The 25,457-nt window shown below is 40.9% G+C and overlaps 1 pseudogene; it reads right to left on the bottom strand.

Annotated features, from left to right (window-relative positions):
• Window positions 1-10,716: 10,716 nt before the first annotated feature.
• LOC121479384 lies at window positions 10,717-13,958 on the bottom strand (annotated as a pseudogene).
• Between the last annotated feature and the right edge of the window lie 11,499 nt (window positions 13,959-25,457).

The raw sequence follows: 25,457 nt of genomic DNA, 5'->3' as shown, positions 1-25,457 counted from the left end.
GGTGTTGGTTCCTAAGAGCAAGTTACCCACGAGTCCTCTGAAATATTTTTTTTTATTATTATTATTTATGATGGTCACACACAGAGAGAGAGAGAGAGAGAGGCAGAGACACAGGCAGAGGGAGAAGCAGGCTCCATGCACGGGGAGCCTGATGTGGGATTCGATCCCGGGTCTCCAGGATCGCGCCCTGGGCCAAAGGCAAGCGCTAAACCGCTGCGCCACCCAGGGATCCCTGGAATGTTTTTTGAAGAGAAATTTATGTTCTGTGTTGTAGCAAATTGCAGCTATTTAGGAACAGTTGCTGCGTGCTGGAGGCACAGGGGTGTCAAAGAATCTGCCTACCTGGAGCGAGGTCGAAGGTCGAGGACAGTACCGCAGAGAACTCCTGCTATCGGACTCTTCACTTGTTTTTGGTGTTCAGCTCTCTCCACTTTCTCCTCGTGGAGATACAATGTAGTTCCAATTTCTATTGGCAAAAAATAACTTTCAATTGAAGCATTTAATTTTGAACTGTATATTCACTGTAGCTTTCTCTCCCCCTCCCCCCCCCCCCCATTTTACCCATTTCCAGATTTTATTTTCATGGAATTATTATCTTCATGGGTAAAATTGTTTCTGTGTGTGCATGATTTTTTCAAAACTCGATGATTGATTTTTTGTGGGTTATGGAAATGTCCCTTTAATTACCTTGAATGATGCCAAGGCCACAGAGGTGATTGTGACTAAGAGTAATTGAATTTTAAGATCCCTAACACTTAAAAAAAAATTTACTCACACTATCTTAACTATGAAGGAATGGAAACATGAGGAAATTGTTTGTTTCCCAGCAAACTGACTCTGAAAAGGTGTGGAGCGCGCAGGGTATTTACCATGGGGCGCTCCCAGGGCGGCACCCGGGACTGCGAGGAAGGCGCCAGCCGGTGCAGACCCGCGCAGCCCAGGGCACTGCCCGGAGCAGGACCGCGGGGGGCGAGGCCAGGTTGCCCGCCAGCCCGCAGGTGAGCTTGGAGCTGGGTGGCTGAGGGGCCCCGCCCGGGTCAGGAGGCCGGGCCTTGGCTGCCTGGGCGACAGGGGCGGCTCAGGAGCGGACCGTGACCTTAGGGAAAGGTGACCTTCAGCAGCTGGGCTTCGGGTGGGAGGCGAAGCCTGCGGAGTATAGGGAGAAGGTCGTACGCCCAGTCGCCCTGGGAGGGAGCCGCTAGGCTGCGCGCCCCCAGGTGAGTCCTGGGCCGGCAGGTAGCTGCTTCACCTGGAATGCACTGTGTCTGCATAAAGGTCTCTATCCTTCTGAGCGGACATGCATAAAGACGTCCTAAATAGACGCAGTTAGACATTTTTCCAATATTTGATTATTTCCTCAATGTCCCATCAGAGCCTCTAATATTCTACAGTGGTAGGTTGCTCCATTAATTTACTTTTTCTTTCATGCGACTTCAAAAGTAACAACCACCATATGTGAAATACAAAATATCAGAATAAAACAATTAGAAAAAGTTTTAAAGCAGAAAGACAACCTCTAGCCTGAGCCAGAGTCATGAGTAAAACACTTCACTTAGGCTTTATTTTATTTTGAGTAAAACGGTCTTGTCTAATGGCTTCATAGTAGCTGACATTGTCATCAGCTGGTAAATAGAAACAAAACTGATAACTATTATTTAATGATTATTAAAATGGGGAAAATAATGTGAATTTGATCCCACAGCAAACACAGGGGCTATTGCCATATATCCAAATTTTTGGCAGGAAAATGTAGGGAATGAGGTGAGAAAGGACTGAAATGGATTTTTATACTTGTTTTAACCTCAGAGCCAAAAGAATATTTTAAAGACGTAGCTTACACAAAAGGGTTAAGGGTAAGTGGAAAGGTGGATCTTCAAATGCTTCGTTCTAAATCTTCGTTCTTCAGGCTCCAGGGCTGATTTCCTTTCCCTCTAGGGGACAGGACTAGCCAATCAGACTTAAAGGTAGTTTATGGGGAAAAAGAAACAAAAGAAGGAAAGAGTTAAAATAAGAGAAAAAAAGATGAAAAAAGAGACAAAGAACCTATCACTGTGGGGATGGGGGGAAGGAAGAAGAAAGGAGAAAACGGGAGGTGGCAGAGAATGATCCTGTGACATTATACCATCTTCAGGGTGATCCTGTATAGGAACAAATTCTTCCACCAAAGCCATCTGGCACCTGGCACAACTCTTTCATTTGTCCTTTGCAGGATTTTTATGGATGACTTTTCATTAGGGAAAAAGTGGGACACAGTTAGGGATAAGATATGGTTTTTAAAAATGAAATGAAACTTTAATATTAAGCTGTTATGGTCCTTTAGCATTAAACAAATCTCAGCCTTTAGTTTCAATTGAGAAGTAAACTATAGATGTTATAGTGGAAATGTCTAGAACTTAAAAAATGTCAAATAATGACTTCAACTGTTGACTATATACCTAAATTAAAGAAGGACCCTGAGACTCCTCTTTCATGTTTAGTGTCGTCCTTAGAGTTAGGAAAGTACACAGTGCCTGGAATAGAACCAAGCTTCTTGACTAGCTGGTTGCATGAATCTTTAGGTAGATATTTAATCATTAAACCCTCAGTTTCCTCATATAACTGGCATAATAGTCTTTATTGATATGGCTATTTTGAGATTAAACCAGATAATACTCTTATTTTATTTTTTAATTCACGTATTTTTTAAAATTTTTATTTATTTAAGAAAGAGTGCAGAGCTAGAGAGAGAGAGAGAAAGAGAGAGCATGGACTGGGGGAGGGGCAGAGGGAGAGGGAGCAGCAGGTTCCCCGCTGAGCAGGGAGCCCCCTGTGGGGCTCCATCATAGGACCAGGGACCAAAAGCTGAGCAGAAGGCAGACCCTTGACCAACTGAGCCACCTGGGCTCCCCCAGATAATACTTTTAAAGAGTAGCATAATGCCTAGCCCATGGTACTTTGTCAGTTAAAGGTATTGTCAGTGAAAAGTATTACATTAGGTATTTTAAAAGAAATTTCAAAATTTAATACAAAACACTTGAGGTTATCTACTGTATCTACTGCCAACATTATCTATTCATTCTCAATACTAGCCAGCCAAATGCTACCCTCAAGCTGCAGGTCAGTTTGCCGTACTACTAACAATTCTAAATGTGCTTTAAATATCTGACATTTGGAGATATCGCCTGTAAAAGCATACTTTCAACTTCACACGAAAGGAGAACAATTATGTGTGATTGTATCCCAATCAATGATTCTGATTTTTGGAAAAAATCAGAGAGCTCTGGAAAAATGCAGAGAGCTCCAGTAGAAAAGATATATATCGTCCAGTGTGAATTTTAGTTCAGTGAAAGCACAGACACAGTGGGTGTTAGAGGCTTCTTCCAAGGATATTGCAGCCCAAATAGAGAATGAGGGGCAGCCCGGGTGGCTCAGTGGTTTAGTGCTGCCTTCAGCCCAGGGCATGATCCTGGAGACCCAGGATCAAGTCCCACGTCAGGCTCCCTGCATGGAGCCTGTTTCTCCCTCTTGCCTGTGTTGCTGCCTCTCTTTCTCTCTGTGTCTCTCATGAATAAATAGACAAATCTTAAAAAAAAAAAAAAAAAAAAAGAGAGAGAGAGAGAGAGAGAATGAGGATCTAGGCCTAGAGGCCAAACACAGTCCAAAAAGTTTTTAAAATGTAACTTGTGGATTTTTACAAGCGATAATGCACGCTTCAAAATAATATTTAGTAACAGGGCATGTAAGAATTTCAAATTTACTCAAAAAGTTGAATTGCCTTGGCTTAAGTTAACATTTATGTTAAGTGTATAAATTCTAAATCTCTGAAACAACATTTTCTCTGAAACAACATTTTCTCTTTTAAGAATTTTTGAGGTCAACTTTTAAAAGAGCCTCTTTTAATCTTCATCGATAAACGTTTAAAGAAAAGTACACACCCCTATTAAAACTCCACTCTTCCCGAGGTGTGAAACCACCATCTCCATTATAATGGTTACAAGTTGTGGTAGTAAAATAAAGTAATTGTGGTAATATCATTAAATTCTGAATTTTTCTGTGAAATCACACCTTCCCCTCATATTTAATTAAATCTCAAGTATCACGTCCTGATATTTTTGTCCTAATATGCCTGATACATTTCAGGTGCCACTATAGGCACTAAGAGATCTTTAATAATAAAATGAATAAAAATTTATGATACCTCCTTTCAAAGAACTCGCAATGCTACATATGTATGAATTGATTTTGACATTAGGCACCTATTTTATTGTCTTAAAACATATATGTGGCACCCAGGTGGCTCAGTCGATTAAGCATCTGTCTCTTGGTCTAAGCTCAGGTCTTGATCTCAGGGTTGTAAGTTCAAGCCCCATGCTGGGCTCCACACTGGAAGAGGAACCTGTTTAAAAAACAAGCAAAACAAACAAATACCAAGAACATATATAACATAAAACTTAGCATTTTAACCATTTTTACATGTACAGTTCTGTGGTGGTAAGTGCATTCACATTGTTGTGGGACGATCACCATCTATTTCCAGGACTTAACATCTTCCGCAGCTGAAACTGTTAACGATTAAACAGGAACTCTCCTTTTGCCATCCCTCCTCTCCTGTCAACAACTATTCGACTTTCTGTCTCAATGAATTTAATTACTCTAGGAACAATATTTTTGACTGGCTGACTTCACCAAGCATATGTTTAAGCTTTTTCCATGTTATACTGTGTGTTAAAGTTTCTCTCTCTTTTTTTTTTTAAGGCTGAATGTTACGTTGTGTGTATGACGTTGAGTGCTTTTTACATTCTCATGGTTGCCAGGGACTTCCTTTTTGAGAATTCTACCCACATTTAACATCTCTTCCATGAAGTCTTTCATTTAAAGAAATAAACCTTTTATTTTCGAGTAGGTTTTAGATTTGCAGAAAAGTTACACAGATAGTTTCTATCTGCCCCACAGGCCATTTTCCCTGTGAGGAACTACACTACATCTTAGTGTAGTCCCTGTGTTAGAATTAATGATCTGAGGTTGATACTTATTATTAACTAAAGTCCATTTTCTTAAGATTTCCTTGATGTTTACATCATTTCCCTTTTCTTTTCTGATATCCCATCTAGGAGACCACATTACACTTAGTTGTCATGTCTCCTTAGATTTTTCTGGATTGTGACTCTCAGACTTTGTTTTTAAAGACCGAGGCTGTTTTTCTGAACACTGTTCATGTATTTTAATGTTTCTCTCATGATTAGGCTAAGGTTATGATTTTTTTTTTTAAACTGCAGATGTACTATTCTTATCACATCAAGGGTATAGACTCTGAACATACATTATCACTGATAATGTTAACCTTAATCATGTGGCTTGACATAGAGTTTGCAAGGTTTCTCTGCTGTCCGTACACTGGTGAGCGTTTGACAGTTTTCTCCACTATAAAGCTACTTCCCCCTTCTTCTTGTACTGTATTCTTTGGAAGCAAGTCCTTAAGTTCATCCAACATTTAATGGGTGAAAACTCCTTGGGGGAAGAGTATCTGTGTAACTTCATTGCAATTCTTCTGTATAAAAGACTTATTTATTCCACTTAATTTTTGTAATCATTTATGTCTGTATGAATAAAGCTATTTTTAGCAAAGGAAATTATATCCTTTAGTGCTTGCTCTGTCCCAGGACCTGTGTGAACTAAGTACCCATTAATATATGTAATTCTAGTACAGCCACTCTCGAAAACAGTATGGAGTTCCTCAAGAAATTAAAACTAGAGCTGCCCTACGACCCAGCAATTGCACTGCTGGGGATTTACCCCAAAGATACAGATGCAGTGAAATGCCAGGGACATCTGCACCCCAATGTTTATAGCAGCAATGTCCGCATTAGCCAAACTGTGGGAGGAGCCTTGGTGTCCATCGACAGATGAATGGATAGAGAAGATGTGGTCTATGTATACAATGGAATATTACTCAGCCATCAGAAAGGACGAATACCCACCATTTGCTTCAACATGGATGGAACTGGAGGGTATTCTGAATGAAATAAGTCAATCGGAGAAGGGCAGTCATCATATGGTTTCACTCATATGGGGAATATAAGAAATAGTGAAAGGGATTATAGGGGAAAAGAAGGGAACTGAGTGGGAAAAATTAGGGAGGGAGACAAACCATGAGAGACACCTAACTGAGAAATGAACAAAGGGTTGTGGAAGGGGAGGTAGGCAGGGGTTTGGGGTGACTGGGTGATGGGCACTGATGGGGACACTTGATGGGATGAGCACTGGGTGTTATACTATATGTTGGCAAATAGGACTCCAATAAAAAATGTAAAAAATTTTTTTTGTAATTCTAGCCATAACCATATTGGGGTGTGTATGTGTGTAAAATATATTTATATCCCCTTCAGAATATTAATGAGTTAACCAAATCTCTCAATTAGAAACTTTGGTTCCCCAAGAAACATTATACATCTAACTACTAACTACTTTGGCCACGTAACTGAAATGTTAAGTTACTCTGTGACTTCAACAGAGGGAATTTTGTAATTATTATTATTATTATTTTTAATTCTCAGTAACTCCTATGCTAAGAGCTTTAAATAAGAGCCTCATGGAATTTTTGAAAATCTGACAAGGCAGAGATAATTGCAGTCATAGACCTAAGTAACTTTGCTAATCAGCACAACTAATAACTGTCTGGTCCATGGCAAAAGTGTAGGTCTGTTTGATCCCAACCTCTGCTCTTTATACTTAGGGTTTTCATTGATCTCTATGCTATATGAATCTATTGATTAGTATTTAAGCACTGAATTTATAGAGAAGTTAAAACTGTAGGCTTATTTGGGTCCCTTGGCTAGCTGGGAGCCTTGGGGAAGTCACTAGCCCACTCAAAACTTCTGATTCTCGATCTACAAATTGGGGGGACTGATAATAATAGCTTATTGTAAATATTAGAATAATTGATTAAACTTGTTTGCATAGTGCTTGGTACAATGAAGGTACTCGCTTTACACCAGCACTCATTAACAGTATCACTACTGTGTTCTCTATGTGTTCCACATCGTTTATGTGAGATACTCTTATAGTTTTGGTTTGGCTTGCTAGAAGACAAGCCTGAGACCGATTCCTCTGCAAGTGATTATGGTTGCAAGCAGGCAGGACAGGAAGGGAAGAAGGTAAGTAAGGGTATGAGCAGGTGAAGTTGAGCCTCAGCTTGATCTCATGGAGAGTTCTGGAGTGTAAATTGCTCCCCCGAGATTGTTCTAGTTAATGTTTATGGGGCTGGACTTGTGTATGTTGCACTAGTCAATCTTTGGCTATGGGCTGTGGAAGGCAGGGTGGGGGCACGGCGGTGGTGTAAAATCTCAAGCACAACCAGGAAGTTCACAGACTGTCCTCAGAAGAATGTCTACCCCAGGTGTGAAGCATTACCAGCAAGGTAGTGCAGAACCAGGGAGAACTATGGGAGGAGACCTGATCAGGGCACCAACAGTGGTAAATATAGTCTTTTCTCCCCAGCTACAGAGTACAGTCCCTACAGACATACATTCAGTAGAATTACAGATATTTCTTAAACCCTGTAGATTAGAACAATGAACTTGCAAAAGGACACTTGGGCATAATATGTTCGCTTGACATCTTTTCCTTTTTATTTTTATTTTTTTATTTTATTTTTTGACATCTTTTCCTTTTTAACAAAATAACCCAGTTTGTTGTGGTTATTATATTTTGCACATGATTGTTTTGTTCACATTGCTCTGTGGTAGAGATGGCTTAGTTCTCTTCCTGAAAACTAAAATAGTTATCAGGAACTATTCATACAAACCTGCAGGTACAAACTGTGACTTCCAAGAAAATACTGCAGAGGTTATATAGCTGTGGTTCTCTAGCTCATGACACATTAAACCCTCCTTGCCTTGCCTCTCCTTTGTCCCTGCCCACAGATGTTCTGATTCATTTGGTGTGGGGTGAGGCCTGGGTTTCAGTTTGCTTTCAGAGCTCCCAGCCAAGATTGAGAACAACCAGATTGCAGTAAAAAATAGCCAGTTGGAAAATTTCAAGTTGCCTAACTCCTACAAAATGCAAGCAAAGAAATCTGTCTCATCTTGAAATTGTTGTATTGGAAAATGTCAAAAAGGTGTATAATGACAATTTAGAGGCAAATGGTAAAGGAAATATAGATTATTTCAGTATGGAAGTGTCCATTCAAATGATCCTGAAAATGCAGGTGTTTCCATTACCTTTCCAGCTCCCTCCCAAACAGGAATCCTGAGTCTAAAAGAATATTAGTTAAACCATTTCAAATGAACCTTAGGAAAGCAGCTAATGTAGTTAAAATATTAGACAGGTATACCTGTAAACACAGCCAAAGTGAAATTTCAGTATATGTAAATAAAAAAACGACGCTCAGAACTTAATACAAATGCCTGAGAGAGATTCAAGCTGGTATTATTTAGATGGTATAGTTAAACCAGTTCTAACTAATTTTAGTCAGATGGAAAGGCAATAAAATGCATGTCATAATATTTTCCTTTCTCTGGAATTAACATTAAAAGTTTCAGTGGCACATTAAAAAAAAAAAAAACCATGAAAGCAAGTAAAACAGTTTTAATTACTTTACTGGCCATTAAAGCCATGGCAATGTTTTCATTAGTTTCTAAATAATCCATAATTTTCTTCCAATGTATTAATCTATCAACAATATCAGCAATCATAAGAAATAAAACTTATAGCATTATCAAAGGTAAAAAATCAAAACAAAACACATGTTCCAGGCCCTGTAGTTACTTTTTAAAAACATTGTGAGCTCCAGTCTTTTTAAGAAATAAGAACATTGGTGGCAATACCACAGAAGAAAAAAGAAAGTGTGAGGTTTGAATACAGAACACTTCAAATATGTCTGACCCTCAAATGAAAAAAACAAAAACAAAAACACATCCACTCTGTTGATGTCACTATGATTCTATGAAGATTACCTTTTGAAAACACCAGTTTTGTTTCTCCTGACCACAAACAGTCTTACTTAAAAAAAGGAATCAACAAGTACTCTTAGTTGTTTCTTTTTAAGATATTTATTTATTTATTTATTTATTTATGATAGACACAGAGACATAGCAGGAGGGAGAAGCAGGCTCCGTCCCGGGAGCCCCACGTGGGACTCGATCCCGGGACTCAGGGCCGCGCCTGGGCCGCAGGCAGGCGCCCAGCCGCTGAGCCGCCCAGGATCCCCTACTCCCAGGTTTCTACGAGCTTTCCTGGGTTTGCCGGACAGAGGCCTCCCCTGAAAGCCATACCCGTGATTTGTCGGCTTTGAAATATGAAGTGCGTCTTTCATGTTGAGACTTTAAGTGTCTTATTAAGCAACGGCGAGGTCTGTCCAGGACTTGATGGAAGCAGACCCCAGAGCAGGTACCTGCGGCTCTTGGCCCTCTCCGAGCCACCGGCTGATGGCGATGCGGGAGGGAAGGAACCTCACAGCCTCTCCCCGCCTCCTCCGGCCTCCCGCGGGGTCTCTGGAGCTCCGCGGCCGGGCGTGCGCGGCGCCAGCGTCCGGACCCCTGCGAGCGCGTGCCCAGGGGCGACTCTTAGCGCGCTGGACGGTGTTGGGCCCGTGACACGGTCGCGCACGGTGTCCCCAGCAAAACGACGTGAGAGGGCCGGGGTCATTCTCGCGGGGTGCCAAAGGCAGGTAGCATAGGTTGATTCCATTTTCACTCGTGTTTCAAAATATATTTTTCAAATCTTAGGAAAGGGAAAGTGTATACTTCTGCAAGAATCCTTCATGGATGTTTTCAATATTTGGAAAATGTTGCTGCTGCTGCTGCTGCTGCTTGTACTTTTAAAATGACCTCTAGTCATTTAAAACTATATATTCCATTTCTGATTTTCTCCTTTTCTTCTCTGTGAGGACAGTGGTGGTAAGTGATGTAAAGGGAAATGCATCTTAAAATGATGGTATTTAGACATTAATCTGTTGGAAGAAAATGGATGACGAAGGAAACATTCTAGAAATATCATAATATCAACAAATATAATAAACTGAGACCTCTTAGCTCTGCAACATACTGAGATGTGGACAGGACTGAAAAAAAAAAAAAAACGGATGTTCTGCTCAAAAATAGCCATGAGCTGGAATGTTAAGTGCAGAATTACACTCACCTTTCTGTGAATTAGAGTTTAACCACAACTGGCTATTTAATTGGTCCTGTTGTAACACCTCGGTTACCTCTCTCCGGATGTGCAGAATTGGATAAATGGAAATACAGAGCTTTTATTAAATTTTAATTGTGTTTTATTAAGGCACAGAAAAAAAAAGACTTTTTTGTGGTTTTATTATTATCATGGTAATTTGTCAAGAGAAGGACTTTAATGGTTTAAATACTAATTATTCAAAGACAGATTAAGCTCTACAAAAGGAGAAATGGTTGCTCAGAGAGCTGGACATGCTGAGGAATAAAAGAAAACATTTGGTACAACAACCCGTGCTGGTTTTTTAAAAAGGAAAACAGACTTTTAAAAAATCTGCATTTCATGAAAAGCCACAGAATAAACAAAACCAAAATAAAGACGCATACATATTCATTCATTCATTCCAGCAATGTTCATTAACTGCCCCCTTGGTGTACCAGTAACTTTCAATCATGGAGTAAACAAAGACAAATTGCACGTGGTGCTGCCCTACAGGGTGTGGCAGGGAGCACAGAACGGTGAATCCCCAAGGGCCTGGGACAGTGGTGCGGATCCGAGTGCCGCAGGGTCTCAAATAGAGGGACCCGTGAGAAGGGGGAAGGAGGCTTCTCCAGGCCCGACTGCACCACACTGAGTTTCAAGGCAGAAGAGGGCGGTCACACGTACGTGAGGCAAGGACCTCCCAGGCCCCACCTAGTGCGGCAGAAAGGACAGGAACTGGACAAGTAGGCAAGGGCCAGATCACTAAAAGTTGCATTTGCCAAGACAAGGAGTTTGAAATTTATCCTAATACCCCTGCGCCCTGTCAAGGCCACGTCGGTACCGTGTCCCCTCGGGCGCCACCTGGGCCTCTGCGGCCGACCTCGGAAGGGCCGGGCCCACGCAGGGGCGCCGGGGCTGGGGGCCGACGTGGGCCTGGGGTGCAGCCGCCGGCCCCCCCGGCTCCCCCGGCCCCCCCCCCGGCTCCCCCGGCTCCCCCGGCCCCCCCGGCTCCCCCGGCCCCCCCCCCCCGGCTCCCCCGGCCCCCCCGGCTCCCCCGGCCCCCCCGCGGCTCCCCCGGCCCCCCCCCCCGGCTCCCCCGGCCCCCCCCCCCGGCTCCCCCGGCCCCCCCGGTCCCCCCGGCTCCCCCGGCTCCCCCGGCTCCCCCGGCCCCCCCCCCCCCCCGTCCCGGCTCCCCCGGCCCCCCCCCCGGCTCCCCCGGCCCCCCGTCCCCCCCCGGCTCCCCCGGCCCCCCCCCCGCCCCCCCCCCGGCTCCCCCGGCCCCCCCCCCCTGCTCCCCCGGCCCCCCCGGTCCCCCCAGCTCCCCCGCTCCCCGCTCCCCCGGCTCCCCGCCCCGGCCCCCCCCCCGGCTCCCCCGGCCCCCCCCCCCGCTCCCCCGGCCCCCCCCCCCCCCCGGCTCCCCCGGCCCCCCCGGTCCCCCCGCTCCCCCGGCTCCCCCGGCCCCCCGGCTCCCCCGGCCCGCCCCCGGCCCCCCCCCCCGGCTCCCCGGCCCCCCCCGTCCCCGCCCAGCTCCCCCGGCTCCCCCGGCCCCCCCCCCGGCTCCCCCGCCCCCCCCCCCGGCTCCCCCGGCTCCCCCGCCCCGGCTCCCCCGGCCCCCCCCGGCTCCCCCGGCCCCCCCGCTCCCCCGGCTCCCCCGGCCCCCCCCCCCCGGCTCCCCGCCCCCCCCCCAGGCTCCCCCGGCCCCCCCGGTCCCCCCAGCTCCCCCGGCTCCCCCGGCCCCCCCCCCCCCCCGGCTCCCCCGGCTCCCCCGCCCCGGCTCCCCCGGCCCCCCCCGGCTCCCCCGGCCCCCCCCGGCTCCCCCGGCTCCCCCGGCCCCCCCCCCGGCTCCCCGGCCCCCCCCCCAGGCTCCCCCGGCCCCCCCGGTCCCCCCAGCTCCCCCGGCTCCCCCCCCCCCCGGCTCCCCCGGCTCCCCCGGCTCCCCCGGCCTCCCCGGCCCCCCCCCCCCCCCCCCCCCCCCCCCCCCCCCCCCCCCCCCCCCCCCCCCCCCCCCCCCCCCCGGCTCCCCCGGCTCCCGCCCCGCCCCGCGCAGCCCCAGGCTCCCAGGCCCCAGCTGCTTCCCCTGCTTGCACTCGCCTGCTCTCTCTGTCACACAAATAAAATCTTTAACAAAACGTGAGTTGAGAAAGAATCATTCTTGTGACATAATCTAATGTACGCAAATGCCACATTCTGGTCATCTCTTCAAGACTTCATTTCTTGTCACTTTAGCACAGGCGGCGTTCAAATTCTTAGCAGTTTTAATACCTGTGCTGATGGCTCTTTCAATATTCTAGCCTGTTACCAGAGTTTTTCTTCCTAAAACTGTCTTGTCCCCCTTTCTATCTCAGCCATTCATTCCCATGATAATATACCACGTTTTTTTTTTTTGTAATCACCCAGAATTTCAGTTCTGAACATCTTCCCCTCCAAGTCTTAGCTTCTGTCTTGCTAGCCAGATCTATGTAATATCTCAATTCATATTATTTTTCAACTTCATTGGAACTTACAATCTATTATCCTGCTTTTCACTAGCTCTCACCCCCTTTCTTGTCTTTCTAGATCCTAAAGTCCTTATTATGACCACTTCTTTGCAAATTCTTTTAACCCATTTGTCCCTTTTTTGGGGGGGGGGTACAGTATGCTTTATTGATGGTACATGACAAGGTAGGGCTCCCCAAGCCCTTCCCCTTCCTTAGGAGGTCTGGGATGTAAATATTGAAGGTCAGAAGATTCTCAGTGTGTTGGGGGATTAAGTTGGGGCAGAGACTCCCCAGCAGCTGAGAGCCTCTTTCTTTTTCTTGTTCTTGCTGGGGCTGGTGGTCCAGGGGGCTCTTGCTCCTTGGAGGCCACATGGACCAAGAGGTCTACCACCCGGTTGCTATAGCCAAATTCATTGTCATACCAGGAAATGAACTTGACGAAGTGGTCATTGAGGGCAATGCCAGCCCCGCGTTGAAGGTGGAAGAGTGGGTGTCACTGTTGAAGTTGCAGGAGACAACCTGGTCCTCAGCGTAGCCCAGGATGCCCTTGAGGGGGCCCTCTGATGCCTGCTTCACCACCTTCTTGATGTCATCATATTTGGCAGCTTTCTCCAGGCAGCAGGTCAGATCCACAACTGACACATTGGGGGTGGGGACATGGAAGGCCATGCCAGTAAGCTTCCCGTTCAGCTCCGGGATGACCTTGCCCACAGCCTTGGTGGCACCAGTGGAAGCAGGGATGATGTTCTGGGCAGCCCCTCGGCCATCACTCCACAGTTTCCTAGAGGGGCCATCCACGGTCTTATGGGTGGAAATGATGGCATGGGTAGTGGTCATGAGGCCCTCCACAATGCTGAAGTGGTCATGGATGACTTTGGCCAGAGGAGCCAAGCAGTTGGTGGTGCAGGAGGCATTGCTGACAATCTTGAGGGAGTTGTCCTACTTCTCGTGGTTCATGCCCATCACAAACATGGGGGCATCAGCAGAAGAAGCAGAGATGATGACCCTCTTGGCCCCACCCTTCAAGTGAGCCCCAGCCTTCTCCATGGTGGTGAAGACCCCAGTGGACTCCACAACATACTCAGCACCAGCATCACCTCATTTGATGTTGGCGGGATCTGGCTCCTGGAAGATGGAGATGGACTTCCCGTTGATGACAAGTTTCCCGTTCTCAGCCTTGACTGTGCCGTGGAATTTGCCATGGGTAGAATCATACTGGAACATGTACACCATGTAGTTGAGGTCAATGAAGGGGTCATTGATGGTGACAATATCCACTTGGCCAGAATTAAAAGGAGCCCTGGTGACCAGGCGCCCAATACGGCCAAATCCGTTTACTCCAATCTTCACCATCGTGTCTCCGGACGGAGCTGGCACTGCACCAGATGTCTGCCGAATGGGGAGGAGCAGAGAGCCATTTGTCCCTTTTTGGCTTTGAATGCTCCCCTGGGAAAACTTCCAATGTGGCTCAATTCAGCTCTGCCTTTGCAAATGAATACGGCTACAAAAAAACCAACCTAGCAAGGCTTGAAATTCAGGACTTTTAAATATAAGTTTCCCTTGTCTATTAATTCTCCAATAGCTTTTCATTAGAATTTTAAAATTTCCCCTCTCTCCTTAGATCTGTTCCACAACACCAAACTCTCTCACAGATGATTACCTTACTTCCTATTTCTCTAGGAAAACTGATTTGCAACCAAAAAGACTTCTCAAACTATGACTACACGGACCACTTACACTTGTGCCACACATCCCGCCTACCATCCTGTAACTGTAAGCTATCGCGGCTAACTTCTCCTCTATTGCACTTCATTTCAACCCTCTTTGCCTACCCATGGCTATAGTTCCCCAAACTCTCCCAACTCTTTAGGATGATCAAATTTTCCCTGTTTCTTGTCAATGTGCAAAAATATCATGTCAGCTTTAAACACTTTTTCCTTGACCTTATGTTTACTTACTGATACCTCTTTTCCTTATGGCACCTCTTTTCCTTATGGTAAATCTCCTCAAACATTTATCTATACTATTTCTTTTTAACTCCCCTTTTCCCATTCTTATTTGAGTCTAATTAGCTTTTGGCCCATCACTCTGCTTGAAACTCTCTCGTCAGGTGTCTCTTCATATTGCTATGCACTAGACAATTCTCAGGTCTCAGATTTCGTGACCACTGTCAATTCTCATATTTATTTCTACAGCCTGAATCATTTCCTCAACTCCAGATTCTTAAAATGAAGTTGTCTTCTTATTTTTTTCCACACAGTGCATTAAACAAACAAATAAACAAACAAAAATCCCTCTGCTTCTGTCTCTATCATCATCTCTTGCTGGTTATTGAGTCTACTAATGTTCTTCCCTAATTCAGTGCTTGGGCCCCTTGGTTTATTCTCAAAATGGATATCAGAATGCATCTTTTGAAAGTCAAGTAAGTCATGTCACTCAGACAGAGAAATGATCTATGAAGCCCTATGTTTTCTGATCCCCAGCATTTCCGATTTCATCCTATTTATTTCCTCTTCACTCATTCTGCTGATAGTGACACTGGTCTCCTTGCTGTCATTGTAACATGCCATGAAAACTCCTGCTTCAGGACCTTCATACTTGCTGCTCCTCCCATCTTGACTATTATTCTGTAAGATATTGGCAGGTCTGCTTTCTTTATTGTTGGATATCTACTGAAACATCATCCTCTTAGTGAACTTTTTATCTCAACTTTAGTATAGAATAATAATATCTAACTCACAAGAATGCCAGGAGAATAAAAATGTTTACTTAGGGTGGTCCTCACTAAGAGGGATGATGATGATATTTTATACAACATGTGGATAATAGAGTTCTTACAATTAAGTAAGTTAACATATGTAAAGAGCTTAGAATCCTTGGTTCAAAGTAACACTGTAGATGGTCATTATTCTATGAGCCTTTGTTTTCTGAAGATATTATTATTCTATATTAGTGCTGAGAAAAAGAGTTCACAAGGTATCATCCCCATTTTAAAAAGGAGGAAACAAAGGCTCATAGCCTTAAGATTCTCTCTCTCCCTCTCCTGAGCAGGGCTTGATCTCACAACCCTGAGATCATGACCTTAGCTGATATCAAGAGTTGGATGCTTAACCTACCGAGCCGCCCAGGGGCCTGAGAACTGTTTATTATTTTACAGGCCACGTGAGAATTTCTCTGAGACATGAATCCAGAACCATGATCCCTGCGTCAAGGGGCATTCTCATATGTAGTTTTACTAAGTATTGCCCGTTACTTCTAGAATGCTTGTGCCAATATATACCTTCAGTAATAACTCCCATCTCTCACTCTTTCAGTCTTCCCCCACTCCCATTTTTTTGTCTGGCCATACCTACTCTTCCACACTTATATCTCCTATCTCATATATGTTGTTGTATTAATACTTAACAACAGGATAATAGAGATTTGGTTTAAATAAAAATGTCTGTCTTGTAACATTAGAGTAACATATAGTAAAATAATTTGTGAGATAAATCTGTACTTTTATCTGTAGTCATCATTTTTTTCCTTTGCCTTATAGTTATTTGTACCTTTGTTTTAGGTCCTATAATTTTGAGCTACACCTTTAGCTACACTCAAGAGCTACACCTTAATATTCCGATATTCATCCATGTATTCATTTACTTATTAAAAACATTTATTAAACCCTTCTTTATCTTTTATTATTTTAAAGAAGATTTTACTTGTTTGAGAGAGAGAGAAAGAGAGCACACATGAGAGATGGGGAGGGGGCAGAGGAAGAAGAAGTAGACTCTCCACTGACTAGGGACTCCCAACTTGAGGCTGGATCCCAGGACCCTGGGATCATGACCTTAGCCCAAGGCATATACTTAACTGCCTGAGCCACCCAGGTGCCCCTAAACACTTCTTTAATGACAACTGTTTCCCAGGTACTAAGAATACAGAAGCAAGTAAGACATAGTTCCTATCCTAAGCATCTCAAGAGTGGAGAAATACATGGAAATAAATTACAAAAATGTAAAATGATAATTGCTGTCATAGGGAGTATATGCATATATGTAGTGTGGGTACCTCCTTATATTCTCTGGCCTTGGGGCAAGAGAAAGTAGAGGAAGCTGCAAGCTTTTATTTTCCTTATCTTCTTCTTTATCTATCTTACTCTTTGTTTTTGCAGAGCAAGTACTATGATAAGAAACTGAGCAAAACCACCTCTTAAATGTGAATGAGTCAGAACTGAACTCAGGAACATACTCTGAACATGTACCTAGATACTAACTCTGAAGGCAAGCTAAAAGAGTAGGGCAAATAATAACTAAACACTTCTTATGAGACATCTTGAGCATTAATAAGTCAAAGGAAAGTAAAATCCCACTTTTGATACAAGTTTACGGGAGCTTTACTTTTGTGAATCACATTTTGCTTCTGGTATGAGTTGGGCAGGAAAACAGATGCCATAGTACATGGCAGTTTGCAAAGAAGGTATCAAAAGTCTTAGCTTCTTAACTTTTGAAACTTGTAATTAATTATTTTGACAGAGACCAAGTAAATTCAAGTCATGGTTTTAAAAAGGTCTCTGTGTATTGGCCAGCCATATGCATTCCAAGGTGAAAGAGTCCAGGAAAAGGACATAAAGGAGGCTAATGATGGATACCACTAACAACTTTTCCCAATGAACTTGATAAAGAGAACTTTTTTCCTCTTTTTTCACGTTCCCAATTTGATTGACACATGTAGGTGGCATGAAGTGAGTTGAAATGAGAGGTATTAAATTCTAGAACACATTTATATTTATATTTATATTTATATTTATATTTATATTTATAGAAGCAATTCAAAGAAGATAGGTGAAAAAACATTGTTAGAGTTCTGTCTTGGAATGTTTCTCAGAGGAAGAAATATTCGAGGGGAGTCTTGAAAGGTGACTCACCAAGCGAGCTCACCAGGTGAATGAGGGAGAGAGGGACATTTCTGATAGACTAGTGGCACAGGGGAATGAAGCAGCACTTAGTTCAGGAAGTTGAAAATAGTTCATTAATGCTGGGCACAGACAGTGTTCAAGAGCCAAGAAAGCAAAGTTGTGTGAAAGGAGCCATGAGAAAAAAGTTATGGTTTATTATAGAGCAATGGGAATCCTCTAATGTTCTTTATTTTTTTAATTAGAAAAATTATATTTATCATAGAAAATCTGGAAAATGTGGAAAAGTAAATAAGATTAAAATACATTTACTCGCTAGCCTCTCATTCTGAGCCAACTGCTGTTAACATTACTTTCTCCTTCAGCCCCATCTATATATCCATTGATCTATATTTTTAGTGTATTACTATTATTTTAGCTTTTTACTAAATTTTTAGTTTATATATTTTTAAAAATGTTAATTTTATTTTTAAAAAGTGTTAATTTTAATTTTTTAAAGGGTTAATTTTAATTCCAGTTAGTTAATATATAGTGTAATATTAGTTTCAGGTGTACAGTGTAGTAATTCAACACTTCCATATAACAACTGGTGCTCATCCCATCAAGTGTATTTCTTAAAGTTTATGTATTATTTGTTTGCTAAATAAAGATTGCCACGTTTTGTAGTCAGCATTCCTATAGTATATCATATTCAGAATAAATCTCATTCTTTTCAAGTTAAATTTTAAAAGTGAAGTGATGCAACTCCACATTGCTGAGTTTACTTATTTTGAAAGAAGAGAGGAAATAAGCATGTATACAGTAATTCTTTCCAGGGTGTGACAATATTGATTAAAAAAAACAAGTTATTTTATTTTCCCCAAATGAATTTATAACTAGGTTTTATTGTAAACATTGTGAATCTTTTAGTCTTGATACTCTAGTTACTATGACTGTTTTATGGGGAGGTCCAAAACCACACCAATGCCAGTGACATTTTCCCCATTTTATTTCTGATTGATTGATTGATTGATTGATTTTTAAGTAAACTTTATGCCCAGTGTGGGGTTCAGAATCATGATCCTGAGATCAAGAGTCAGATGTTCTACCAAGTGAGCCAGCCAGGCACCCTTCCACCCATTTTTTTTAGAGCAATCCAGTTATTACCCTCCCTTTGAAATGCATATGGAATTGTACTCTTATTGAGCTTTCTAAGCACCTTCCTCAAAAATTCATTATTTTGACTTGACTGCCAGGATACCTACTCTTCTAATTTTTCTTCTATTTGAGTCTTTGCTGGTTCCTCATGTCTTGGTTTCTGAACTTTGGAATGTCCCAGTGTTCAGTCTTCAGATTTTATGTATTATATACAATTGTGTTTTTTCTAGATGATTTAGTCTTCAGACTTTATATGCCAACTACGGTATTTGTGATATGTAAATGCCCAAATTTCCTTTCCTAGACTGGCTTTTTCTCATGAACATGCTTCATATAGTTATTTATTTATCTCTTGAATTATCTAATATACATTTTAAACATAATATGTCTATAATCAATTTTCTCATCTTACCTATCAAACTTGCTTCTTACACAGTCATCCAGTCTCAGTTAATGACAATCCTATCCTTGCTTAGGTAAAAGATCTTGGGGAAAACACATGGGTCTTCAAACTTCATGTACTGTCTAGCAGCAAAACCTCCTGGCTCTACATTTAAAACGTATCCAGAATTAGGGGCACCTGGGTGGCTCAGTGCTTGAGGATGTGCCTTTGTCTCAGGTTGTGATCCCAGGGTCCTGGGATCAAGTCCCATGTTGGGCTCCCTGCGGGGACCCTGAGGGACCCTGCTTCTCCCTTTACCTGTGTCTCTGCCTCTGAGTCTCTCATGAATACATAAATAAAATCATATATATATATATATATAGTCAGAGGTATAAAGAGGTGTATATATATATATATATATATATATATATATATATATATCTCCAGAATTGAACTGTTTCTCCGCATTTCCACTGCCGTGACCTACCAGACACTGCCGTCTTCATCTGCAGTGTTGTAGAAGTCTACTAACTTGTCTACCTGCTTCAGGCCTTGTACTAATTTTCCAGTTTCGTCACAACACCTTAGCCGTTTAAAAACACATACTAGATTGTTTCATTTTTCTGACTGAAACTTTCTAGTGACATTCTGTATCATTCAGAGTAAAGTTTATAGAATGTTCCACAAACCTTGCATAACCTGACCTTTTTATACCTCTGACCTTACTCTCTGTCCTCCTTAGCTTTGCTTTTGCTATTTCAGCCATACCCTTGCTCTTCTGGAAATAAGCCAGATATGCTTTTGCCTCAGGGACTTTTATGTGTTCTTCCCTCTACTGGATACCCCTTCTACATAATGCCTATATAACTCAGTCTCTTACTTGCTTCTGTGTCTTCTTTCTTTCTTTCTTTCTTTCTTTCTTTCTTTCTTTCTTTCCTTCTTTCTTTTTCTTTCTTTCTTTCTTTCTTTCTTTCTTTCTTTCTTTCTTTCTTTCTTTTCTTCCTTCCTTCCTTCCTTTCTTTATTTGTTCTTTCTTTCTTTCTTTCTTTCTTTCTTTCTTTCTTTCTTTCTTTCTCTTTCTTTCTTTCTTTCTTTCTTTCTTTCTTTCTTTCTTTCTTTCTTTTCTTCTTTCTTTCTTTTTCTTTTCCTCAGCCTTTCCTGATCACACTACTTAAAATAACTGCCTCCTTTTATCCTATATTTTACTTACTATCATCAACTAATAATACAACTTAGTAATAGTTAATATCTCCTTGTGTTGCAACGTAAGGTCCATGAAGGCTCGGATCATTTTGTTCGTTTTTTGCTATACCCCCAGTAATACACTACCATGTCATTATATTTTTGCTAAGTAAACAGATAATTGAAAAAATTTGTAAAATTTAACATTTGAAATGTTGAAGATTATAAGTTTCTGGTACCTGACTGGTAACTTTAGAATTGCATTCAATTTATGCTTTATCTGCAAGTGTATTTCTTCCAAAATAAGCAACGTTGGATTCCTTATGTCAAAAATCCATTGCACTTATAGTGATGGAATCATAAAATGTTACAGCTTATACAGCATTAGAAATGATTCTTGTTTTGCTTAGATAAAAAGTGTAAGATTTTTACTGGTGATTTTCCATAAATCATTATATAGTAAGATGACCCTCCAATTATGTTGAAGTTTTTGTGATATTTCTTGATGTTGATCACATATTTTATTCTAAGTCATACAGGATTGAGAGTTGAAAAGGAAGAAAAAAATCAAAGGTGTTTAAAAAATTCAAAATACCTAAAATTATTGTATTGAAAGAGGTCTAGAGCACACTACCCCAAAATACAGTGACTTGTCATATAGACTATTTTAAGTTCAAGGAATTTGAGAAGTGATAGGTGCAGGGAAAACTGACTTCTCCCTTGTCCTCTGAAGCATGTCATAAAATCCTCATGTGAGAGGTGACTTCTGTATACCCAGAGGAAAGAAGCATCCTTATCTTCAAAGATGAGGGGATGCCAAAAGGCATCTGAAGGAACAGGCATTGTTGTTTCTCCCAGTTTATAACCTTTAGTTCATACCTTTTTTGTCTTGACATATTTTTTGATGACTTTTCACTCCATCAAAATGAGTATGAGAGAACTCAGACTTAACTCTTTCTTCAGGTCTTTGTTTCCTTATGAAGGCTCTGTATTACATAAAACTTCTATTAAATACATTTGTGTGTTTTTCCTTTGTTAATCTACCTTTTCACAGTCTATTTTACAGAGCTACAGTCAGAAAACCTAGGAGGGTAGTAAGAAAAGTAATTTTTCCTCCCTTATAAAAGTATTCAAAGTTATTTCTTGTTCTAAAGCAGAATAAGGCGTTTTAGATAATTTTACTGTGAAATGACATGAAAGAAAATATTTTGTTTTATATATTTAATATATGTATATAAATGACTAACATGTGTAGCTAGTTAGAAAAAAGATAGGTAGATGTACTACATTTGAGACTTGATTTTTTAGCTGACATGTATATTTCAAGGTTTCATATTCACTTAGCACATATTTCTTAGTCTGAAGACATACCAATTTTTTTTTTCCAATTTTTTTTCCTTAAGGCTATCCATAACTCAATCCTTTTTTTAAGTTAGGAAGTTCAATTATGCTTTAGTCTTGGCTTTTAGTCTTGACTGTGAAACATAGGCTCTGGATCAAAGGGCTTAAAATCCCATCATCCTAAAGCCAGTAAGTGACAGGAAGGCTTTTCAATAGCTCTATAGAAACCACTTACACTGACTAAGTTATATGCCACAGTAAAACATTTTTCACAAAGTTTTAGACCACATAATGGGCACGGGAATTCCGTCAATTTGGTTTCTTTATTTAGGAAAGTTCCGTAGTATAATTTCTGTGCTGATGTTTTTACATAAGCCTCAGATATTATTACACTATCATGTTTGAAGTAAAGTATAGATGATAGTCGAGCAACTAATTATGGAATGTAAAGTCCCAGCAATTAGGTGACAAGCAAGTTTAAAAAGAAAAAAAGGAAATAAAAACAATTACCTTTTGAAAATGCAAAACTTATAGGTGACTCCATCATTTTACTGCCAGAGGTATCTTCATTCCACTCAGCCAGTTTTCTAGCTATAATAAGAAACACTAGCTGTAATAAGAAATCAAAAAGTTCAAAGCAAAACAGCTGAGACACAATTAATACAATTAATTTAGATCTCATTCTACCAATATCCTATTAATACAATTAATTTAGATCTCATTCTACCAATATCCTATTGATCTCATTCTACCAATATCCTACCAATATCCTATTGTATCCTATAAAAATATACAGTGTTTAAGCCTTCTGCTTCACATAAAAAATAATGTAAGATGAAATATCTTAATGTTAGGAATGTTTATGTTCTAATTTGTAGCCTATGCAAGCATTCCACTCCCAGTGACCCCAATCCACTTCTTATGTCTCATTTAATGACAACTTCATAGTCCTACAGCTCCATAGCTCTGTGGCATCTGCACTGGAAGTGTAGGAATTCTTGTTCTTCCTCGAATGACAATAGTCAATGTGAGAAGGAATGGGGAAACTTCAAGGCAGTAAACAGATGTCAAAATCTCCTTGTCCTGCTTCCCAACAGCTGTCAGTCACAGGATACCCATAACAAGACACCCCTGAGAACAAAAGTTAGCTATCTCTTCATGTTTGTCATCTTCATAGAAGACTCACAGCAGGCAGGATAGCAAGATTGGCTACCTGGGAAATCCAGGCTTGTGGGATGTAGAACAACAAGAATGTCATTAAACAAATGAACAAAGATTGTAGGGTATTTTCTTCACTGGATGCCTATTTGGCACACATGACTCCAGTCTCTAGGGGAATAATGGAGATCCCAAGAGAATTAACAACCAGCTTGTCAAACACTCAGTTTTGGCTAAAACATGTGCCCTTTTCTTTGCTTTACATTGTCAAAAACATGCAAAAACTGAGTGTTGTGCTCTTCTGATTAAGACAATGCCTTGTTCTTCTTTTTCACAAATAGGATTACCATACTATTTGTTATCTTGCTTAAGACACTCTTTGTTGTTGTTCTTGTTTTTACCCTCAAATGCTTGATTGACAATACCCTAGGAGATGTCATAGTTTCTGTAGCCGTCATTGTAGTATTCTTGAGCAACAGAGATGCTGTGAAGACTCTTCCCCAGGTATTTTGTCAATGAACCAGAAAGATGGCATCTCATAGGGCTCACTTAGCCAACACCAATATAAACTGATGACTACTTGAAGAGCAGATGAGAAAGAAGACACTCAATGGTGCACAGGGGAAAAGAAGGAAACTAAGGTCATAAAGGGTCTCCATCTGAAAGCAGCATGTGTGGAATGTCAATTTAATAATAGAATTGACAGCTCTTCTCTGGTGTCACTCTGTCACAATGGCTTCTTTGAAATTTATAAAATGGACTCTTTGTAGATGTCAGTGAGTGGCACTGCATACATTTGTGAATGCCTTGCATAACTAACATTCTCCCTTATGCCTCATTTTGAAGATCTGTCCCAAGAATCTTCAAACTGACCCAGGGAAGTGGTACATGAAGATCCAAGGAACTTATCCTATCTTAAATATAGTTAGAAATCTATCATCATCAGGTCATAAATCAAAATGTTAACCAGTTTGAAAATACCCTTAGGCTAAAAGATATTTTTGAGCTATGTTACTTTGCTAACACTAATACAAAAGGCAACTGATCACTTAACTTTGTGATGAGTTTAGTATAAGCGGATTTAATTATTTCAGGCTAAATTTGGCCTTATCAATGGAGTCAGGCAATACTGTGTATACACCCAGAAATGAAGATTGTTAAAAAGCTTGAATAGCACTACCTGTAGAAAATAAAGGACACTGGAGAAAGCAACAAAAAATTCTCAGTACTCAAGTGTAGAATATATCACTTAAATTATTCTTTTGTTGCTTACACACAAATATATATATATATATATATATTTGTGTGTAAGCTGATTAGAAATGAATTAGTTAGGAAAACAAACAAAACCAGACAAAAATGCAAAATGGATTCCCCAAATATCCAAAATTTCTATTTAAAGTTCATTCACCTTATGTATTGAAATTATTTTATCATTTTAGCAGTGTTTTTAAAAATTGTTGTCCCTAAATGAGCAAATACATACAAAGCATTTGAATGAAGATGGCAAATATATAAATTTCATTTACTATAGTCATCATGAAAAATTGATTTGACCTAATCAATGACAATTTTGTTCATTGTGCTAAAACTAAACTTACAAAATATATAATGTTTTCAAGATAAGAACACTGAGTACTATTTAAAAAAATTTTTTTAGTGGCAAGTGACAGGAAAATTGAAAATTCCTTTTTTTAAAGGAATATTCATTAATTGGTCCTTCAACCACGTTTGATTTCTTTGGGGAACAATTTTACAGTATCTCAGTTACGTTACAAAAGGAAGATAGTAGATTTTAACTGTAAGTAATAGAAACAAATTAGAAAATATGGAACTAGCTTATTTTATATATTTTTTTGTTGTGCTGATATTACCTATCTATTCACTTCAGTAATATTCAATATTCTACTATATATAAGATTAATTTTAATTTTGGATGGAAAGAAGAGAAGCAAACCATAATTCTACAGCTAATTTATAATATTCTGGAGCTGGAAGGAAGCTGAAATATACATGAAACTAACCTTATTATTTTAAATTTAAGGAAACTTAAGTCACAAAGTTAACTAACTTTCTGAATTTGAGGACAAAATTTGTAAGTTATCACAATATAACGTGGTGATCAGAAATTGTTGAATAATTTAAAGATTTTGTTTAGTAACATAAAAAGGTAGGTCAAAATATTTGACTGTGAAATATTCCCATTCTACGTGGTTGTTTGCCCTGTGTATATGGACTATTTGGGCATCCTGCAACAGAATAGACATATATGAGCCTATCCTTTGCAAATATTCAGTGTAAGTCAAATGTAGCACAGTTAACCATTTTGTACTATATTTTCAACATTAATCTGTCTTATCAGTTACCTGATGAAAATAAAGTATTACCTTAAGGGTATATAAAGAGTTAAAAGTATCTTTTAATTTGACTTAATAATTATGGCAATCTATAGGATAGGAGAAACTATTTGTAATCTGATCAGAACCTGTTAAGTGGTTAAGATTCAAAATATATTAGGAACTCATAAACTCAATAGCAAAAAACCAATCTGATTTAAAAATGGTCAGAGGAACATTTTTTTCCAAAGAAAACATACACATAAACAACAGAACATGAAAATATGCTCACTTGCCAATCATCAGGGAAATGTGAAACAAAACCACAATGAGATATCACTTCACACCTGTTAGAATGGCTACTGTCAAAAAGACAAAAGAGAACAAGTTTTGGCAACAATGTGGAAAAAAGGGAACTCTTG

Source organism: Vulpes lagopus, chromosome 20, assembly GCF_018345385.1.
Source record: "Vulpes lagopus strain Blue_001 chromosome 20, ASM1834538v1, whole genome shotgun sequence".
NCBI lineage: Eukaryota > Metazoa > Chordata > Mammalia > Carnivora > Canidae > Vulpes > Vulpes lagopus.
This window is presented reverse-complemented; position numbering and strand designations above follow the sequence as displayed.